The 8,095-nt window shown below is 45.9% G+C and overlaps 1 long non-coding RNA gene across 1 annotated transcript; it reads right to left on the bottom strand.

Moving 5' to 3' along the window:
* Positions 1 to 3,858: 3,858 nt before the first annotated feature.
* LOC129386351 (uncharacterized) lies at positions 3,859 to 5,350 on the bottom strand. Its single transcript, XR_008613761.2, has 2 exons — positions 5,196 to 5,350; positions 3,859 to 3,989 (listed from the first exon to the last, which is right to left on the bottom strand). It is a non-coding gene; the product is annotated as an uncharacterized lncRNA (long non-coding RNA).
* Between the last annotated feature and the right edge of the window lie 2,745 nt (positions 5,351 to 8,095).

Genomic DNA, 8,095 nt, shown 5'->3' on the forward strand with positions numbered 1-8,095 from the left:
AAACCAAAGTAAAATCAACAGAAACGAAAGAAAACTCGCCATAACCTAACACAAGCCATAAGTTAACTTTACGATGAAAAAAGTAAAACCACTCACCGGCGCCACAAAGGATCGAACGAAAAAGGCCACGTCACGCTGGTATAGCTTATACTCCGAAGTGCTAATTATTGTTATTATTCGATATGACAACAGATACATATACAAAGGGCAAAGACGGAAATAGGCCGCTTGCTAAGCCATTACCCAAGTCGACCACTTTGTACGCTGTGAGCAGTATTGCTCCTGTACCATACATCAGAAAGACGATATCATGAGTATACTTAAATAGGGACAAAACCAGTGACAGTTGCCGTAGAAATGTCGTTGTACAATAAAATGCGAATACAGCGTGTACAGCGTAATGGCAGCCCCCCCCCCCCCCCTGCCTTCTTAGATAAATTTTTTCCTGTGAGTCCATGCCCTCTACTCCATTCACCCACCTAGAGGTAAATATGCGAAACAAAAAGCCCATGAACGCGGAACAAAAAAAGCAATTATCATGACAAAACCTCGCCTCCTCAGTGCGTGGCGGTTCGTTGGAACAAACAACTACAGTGCCGACGCGGCGACAGCAGAAATGCGCTGGCGAAGGGTTGATAAACTAGTTGCTATGTTAAATATCGGCCACAAAAGGTTAAGGGACAGGAATTAGCGAAAAAGCACGATTTTGGCGAAGCGTGGACACATATCCCCGGATTCATAGGTGAATACGCAGCAGCTTCATGCGACATATACACTGATCCAAAAAATTAGAAACGCCATGGCTCAAAAGAACAGAAGTTCACTTTTGACGTGAAATCCTTCTCCGGTAAACTCTTCTGAGTGACTGTACATACCCATAGGTTGTCCATTCACGGAAAATCATCGGAGTAAGAAAAAACATAGGACCTCATCATGATTATTGCTGCAGTGCCACGACGTTGGTAAATATGGACAAGCGCAAACACACGAACAGAGCTCTCTTCAAACCACATTCGTTAATCTTGCCTACGCCTGCTTACGTAAAAAAGCCGCCCACTGTGCTTACAAGTTGCACAAGCTATTGTTGTAATGGAATGTACACTGGCTCTGGCTTTCGTAACATCCACCGTAATACAGGCCCACGCAACCAGCGTGTGTGTTATTTAGACTCTGATGACGCCACCGCTGGTGCCGCTCCCACGTCGAACCAGGAAGCTTCCTGTTCGCCTTTCTAAAATGACGCCGGGGGATCGCAGAAGCAGCTCGCTTATATTTATCTCCTCCCGTCCGCAGGGCCCCGGCAAGCGGTAGACATAAAGTGGCGTGGCACGCACATGCGCAACGGTCCTACCTCTTTTAGTGTACCGAATCGCCCTTTCGCGGCTTCACCAAAGCAGCGTTCGGCGAAGGCCGCGTTCGCCCGATTGCATTGCGTCAAAAGTGAGAGCGTGCGCCATTCGGTCGTTGCTCGCTGAACGCATGGAGAAAAGCGGCTCGCCTATAAAAAGGCTGCCTCCTGACAACGCTCTATAAGTACAAGGGTACGGCTATAATCGCCGGCATTTTAAATCGAAAGCTTTACTGGCCGCGAACTCGATTTCGCCGGAGCGGTGCTCCGAGGAGGCACATGGCGTCACAACGCGCGCCTCGCCGCGGATATTTCTCTCTGTCTCTAGCTCTCTAGTCACTACTGCGCATGCGCCACTAGTAGCACCGAGCCACAGGTGTTCCGCCGCTGCCCAGCGCCGCGCCTTTCAACCGTCGCCGTTTGGTATGACGTCACACCGCGTTTCTCATCATTGCGCTCGCCTCCGCTCGCTTCGCCAGCTGCGTCGCCTGCCTGATAACATGTCGGAGGATTGAAAAGGAGAGCTCGCGTGCGCCGCAACCACAGTTGAGGCGGCAGTGTGGACGGCGAAAATTCTGATAAACAGGAGGAGGCCTAGAATCGACATCGGAACAAGATGAAGAGAAAACGAATCGCCCAGGAAACAGACGAACAGCGCGCCGAACGACTGGCTAAACGCCGCAACATAGATAGACAACCACACCAACCTGGACTTGCAATCAAGTTTAACCAAGGCTAACCATGCTATGCCTTCGCTTTCGCTACGAATATCTTGGCATAGCCGAGCTAAGCCACTGCCGATTTTTTACTTCGGAACGCTCTCTTAGCTAAAAAGAATTTTGATTTTAATATCATAAAAAAAATATTCAACAAGACCTTAGTACTGCAAGTAATAAAAAGCGCGAAATCATTTTTTAAACATATTAGATGATAATCCTAAAGAAACACTAATGTAATGTAATAAGCCGACCTAGATCGATAGATTACTCGTACGGAAGTCTAGTATTGTTTTCTGTGTGCCAATACGTATTTGAATCGCTCGCGTCAAAACGTGCGAGTTGATGTATGTCCCATGTGACCTCCTACTCTGCCGCTGTGCATGTATCAGCCAGTCCTGACGTCACACGAGAGGTACCATAGTCCAAAGTAGGTGGCGCCACTCCGATTCTACACATTAGTCATTTTCTCGCTTACTAAAGTTCTGTTCGTGCTACGAATGAGGAATTCGTGATTGCACTTGTAAGCCTAATCTTTCAACCCCACTCCTATTAATATTCTCCTTTTGTGCCTCTTTAACGAAAAGTAGTTACCTAAATTGCCACAGTTGTGACAGGTAGCACCGCAGTTACGTTGCAGCAAAATCAACATTTTTTTGAGTCGCGCCGTTACCGCAGAGGACGCGCCCTTCAGCTTTATTGTGAACAAACCAGGCAGATAATGCTGGTGTTATGCTGCAGATATCATAGTATGAGACTTAACGAACAGCCAAATGCTAGCTTTGTGCGAAATTCGAGCGCCTATCGCGAGCTACTTGGGCGTCGCCATAATGCCCTCTCGACACGCATTGTTGCCGCATTGCTCCCCCTCAAGAGCACTTCGTACTCATGCAGAACTGCCCCGAGAGAAGGTGATCCTCCCTCCGATGAAAAGAAGATGGACGAAATACGCGCGCGCGCGCACGCACGCACGCACGCACACACACACACGCACACACACACGCACACACACACACACACACTACATTTATGGTACCTGTCGGGGTGGCTTAGCGTCTATAGTGTTTTAGCTCCCATTTAGATGGGGGCTAAATGCAAAAACGCCTGTGTCCCGTGCATTGGGGGCACGTTAAGGATGCCCATGTAGTCAGAATTAATCCGGACTCCCTCACTACACTCTAAGAACAGTTTACACCCTTTGGCTTGCCTCTTCTGCCACACAACGATAATCGTCATCTGCCTTGATGCGTTTTCTTTCTTTAACGCTGCGAGCCCGGAACTTTCCAGTAACGAACGGCACGCGCGTTATCAGAAGGGGCACTCCAAAGGGTGTAAACTGTTCTATACTGATAACGCGCGTGCCGTTCGTTACTGGAAAGTACCGGGCTCGCAGCGTTAAAGAAAGGAAACGCATCAAGGCAGATAACGATTATTGTTGTGTGGCAGAAGGGGCAAGCCAAAGGGTGTAAATTTGCCCATAGAGAAAGAAATTTCAACAAGAGCGGACACTCCCATAGAGCCCAGCGGCCGAATTGACTGTAGCACACCAAGCGGATGTTATTGACTCTTTCCGGTTTCGGTTTTGGGCGCGAGCGTTTTGAACACCAGTTGGTACACGCCGCGCCGGCTCCGCTGCTCGGCGCGGCACTCATTTTTTTTTTTTCGCTTCTGCTGAACCTTGCCTGGCCTTGGCGTGGAATCGTTTCATTATTAAGTAGAAATGATTGCGATTGACCTTTACAAGACTGCGCCGAATCTGTCAGGTGCAATTTCATAAAGAAAACGAAAGACGTCTTCTGAAATAATGAAATGTTTATTTTGCTCTATAGAAATGCTCGTTCCGGGCTTCTTATGCATTCATCCAAAGTTGTGGCACCAGGTAAGCAGCAGTCGTTGCCGTACGATGCTCCACCGGATGCCATCAGCTGAACGAAAGTAAATTACAAGCACGTATCATTTCGGTATATTGACCTAACAGGAGTATTGCGTGTAGAGGCGAAACGTGCGTAAGTGGTGAATGAGCGGCATTACAGATAAATTCACTTTTACGTACATTGCGCAGCAAAGACTCCTCCCAAACAATGCCATAAAATCTGAACATGCGGTTTTCAAGCACCCCTCCTTTCCCGGGCATTATTTCCTGCACTTTAAGTGCACAAATACACGGGTGACTGCGCGTTTCCAAAACAACTTGGCCACAATCGACACGATGGTACGCTAAGTACACAAAGGTGGCTACAACACAGGCTCAGCCAGACCATGTTACACGCTCGCAGAATGCCTTCTAATCGCACTCAAGTCAGACTCGTGGGTGCAAAGCCTGTTTTCAGTCGCTCAGAATACATAAATGTCATGTTCTTGAGCTCCTCCGTGTTATCTTTTACGCGTCCTGCCAGCGCATGCAACACTCCCGTGTTATCACTCTCGGCAATCGCTCGTCGCGTTTTCGAGAAGCGTGAGTACCGAAATAAGGTACATGTTGTTGCAGGGCTATAAAATGCGTCCCAAACTTGTCCCACTAAAATTCAGTACACGCAAAACTAACTCCCTATGGCCGGCTTGCTTTTTTGCTAACAGCTTCACAACCCCAGGAGCGGCGAGCAAGCCTCAAGATATCCCAAAAAGTTACCAAATAAATTACAATACTTTTTCGGGTCAGAGAATGCGTCACGAACTTCTACCAGTAAGATTCAATACACGCGACACTGCGGCACACAGCCGAGCTGCTTTTTGTTAACTGCGCCACTACGCCGAGCGCGGCCACTGTGCTTGAAAAGTACCCCGAAAAGTAGTGAAATTAGTTACAATAATGTCTTGGGTCAGAGAAAGCGCCAAAACTGGTCCCGGTAAGATTCAGTACACGCGAAGCTGCGTCACACGGCCAAGGTGCTTTTCGTCAGAAAGCCAGGTGCGGCGAGCGTGCCCAAAAACTACCGAAATAGGTTATAATTATGCTTGGGCTCATAGAAAGCGTCGCAAACATCTCCCAGTACGAGTAATTAACTCATATTAACTAGGCTTGGACTGCGGAGCTGTTTTTCGATAACTGCGTCACTATATAGGTACAGTTTTGTGCAGTAAGCCTAAATGTGCTTGAAGTGCGTCGCAGACTGTCAAACAACATTCCTCACCTTGCTGTAGTCCAGGAGTGCAGCGGTGCCGTGTCGAAATGCAGACGGAACACAAGAGAACGCCGGGAGCCCAAAAAACGGGCTACATCCAAAAGAGACGGGTCGCCGAGCACGCGAGCTTCACATGCGCTGCCGGCCTCGCTCACTCCTGCGGCTTGTCTGGCGCATGACGTATGCACGAGCTTCTGGTGTGCCGCTAGCTTGTTGCTAGGCAACGCAACAAAAAGTTGCAAAGCATAAGTTCATTTACACGCAAAACTATTTCACTTTTAGTGGGAAGGAATAAAAAAAATAAAACGTTGTCTGGAAGTTTATTTCACATTCTTTTTTTCTGATGCTCGCGTCAACTAACGGATGGTGTTGAAACTAGGCGTGACGTGTTGCCTGTTGCCAGTTTTTGAAGAGTGTCCCCTCTTGATGAATTTCTTTCTCTATGCTTTGCCTGAAAGTGCAGTTAGACTTCATGAAGGGAAGTGGAGAGGCTTTCATTACAGAGCTCTACTAGACTTTCTGTATAATGTTGGTTCAATCTATATTTATAATTTTTTTACTCGCTCTAAAGCAATCTCTTGTGAGCAACAATAAGAACAAAAGAAGAAATTCCATCAGCCCTTCCACTCTGTGAAGAAAGACAAGCAGCGAAACTGGGGTGTGTTTTACCTCATCCACGCGTCTATGTATACTATTATTACTATTGTTGTTGTTATTGTTTTTGTTGTTTTTCTTGTAGGACACAGACAACGAATACATCTCTTGACTCTGGAGTGATTTATTGTTATTCATTTATGAAGTAGTGACATGTGCAAGTACCGCCGCATAGCACACGGGAATTCCACAATATTTACAACTTCACTGTGAACTACATAATTATGAAAAACAGAAGAAACTCGGCGTAATTTTAGGGTTGTTTTAGCGGCTAATTGTCATATAATTTGTTTCGGGATAATTTTGATAAAAAACGAGTTACGGCCGTTTTCTGTAACCAGACGGTTATGTATTAACTGCAGACGGGCATTCTGTAACGTTTACAACTTCCCTATGAACTAACTAATTATTACAAGTAAATGAAACTCCGCGTATTGATAGAGTCGTCTTAGCGGCCAATGCACCATAATTTTTTCCAAGATACCTACATTAGTTTGAAAAATCAAGCGTGCGACGTCACGCCCAAAAGTGGAAACGATGTCATGATTTTATGCTCCTAGGCGCGTAAACTTCTTCACATGCGACATTTTGATTGCCAAACGAACTGTTCTCTTTAGGCTTGCAACTCGCCCAAGATTATGCGCGAGAGCTTCCATAAACCTCTGCTTCTGCAAGTCCCTTAAGAATATGAAAGAACAATATGCGACTCAATGACAATGCTAGAGGGATTTCTAAAGCCAGTTCATTTCTACTCGACTGTTTATCTAATTCTATCTTAGATATACATACGATGAAACCAAATATCTATGCTTCAATGAATGAAAAGCAGTACGTCCACCAAACAGTAATAATACAACAATCTATGCGAAACATATATTCACACAGTCCTGAAGCATTCGCATTTCTGTGCAGTACGATGTACTCAATGCAACAGTTATTAGATAAGATAGCATCGATGGCATCATAATACTATGTTTTAGATAGTATCACATCGTAACATTATCTTTAGAAAGCATTTGAGCTTACCAGTTTTGCTGCGCTTTGTGTCCAGATGCTAGGAACCTGGGTTATGGAAAGTGAACAAACACCGCGAAGGTTTTCATGCTTTCACGTCAGGGAGACTTGGCGGAACGAAGCAAGTCTGATGCAGGAGCGTCCATATGCACGATAAAGAACTCTCGGCAGTCACAGATTCGTTTGCCAAGAAAGTCCGTGCGCTAGCTCAGGCAACATTTCGGCTGAAATGCTCACCACTCCTTGAGGAAACACGTACCCGCAGTGGTTGCTTAGTGGCTATGGTGTTAGGCTGCTGAGCATGAGGTCGCGGGATCGAATCCCGGCCACGGCGGCTGCATTTTGGCGGGGCCGAAATCTGAAAACACCAGTGTGCTTAGATTTAGGTGCACGTTGAAAAACCCCAGGTGGTTCAAATTTTCCGTAGTCCCCCACTATGGCGAGCCTCATAATCAGATCGTGGTTTTAATTGGCGCGTAAAACCCCATAATTTAATTAATTTCTAATAAATATGCAAACAAAACCATGGACCGTAGCTGCTGAAGTGACCAATGTAATTCCGCCTGACACGAAAGCTGTACCAGGCTTGCACAGGTATGCTATATTTAATTGCAGAAGCACTGTTTTGCAACTGTAGAGAGAACAAGCTAATACGTTAAAATAGTGGTTTTGTAGTACAAAACCACCGGATAAAGTTTTATTTTTACAATGAAAACTTTCAAGCTCTTGCCTTAGCACAGCTCTTCTTTTTTTTTTTTTTATTCTTTGCGCTCCCGTACTTTGTCGCCTTTATTTGTGCTCTAAATCATTGCCTCTAAAAAATTTGATTGTGGCCATCTTAAATTCTAACTTTCGTTACCGATATAAATCGGACTTGGGGCCTTGCTTTAATATCCCGATAAGCCACGAAAACTCACTTTTTTTTCTTACATTTCAAAAACATTTCCACTTTCCATTACATAAACATATGGGGTTTTACGTGCCAGGATCCCGATCTGATGATGAGGCACATCGTAGTGGGAGACTCCGGAAATTTGGACCATCTGGGGTTATTTAACATGCACCTAATTCTGAGTACACCGGTGTTTTCGTATGTTGCACCCCATCGTAAGTGCGGCCGCTATGGTGGGGATTCGATCCCGCGACCTCGTGCTTTAGCACCTTCCCTTAAACGGTACGCAGTATCCCGAACAGCGGAATGGCTACAGTTACCGAATCTTTCAGGGACATTATTAATGCTA

Source organism: Dermacentor andersoni, chromosome 4, assembly GCF_023375885.2.
Source record: "Dermacentor andersoni chromosome 4, qqDerAnde1_hic_scaffold, whole genome shotgun sequence".
NCBI lineage: Eukaryota > Metazoa > Arthropoda > Arachnida > Ixodida > Ixodidae > Dermacentor > Dermacentor andersoni.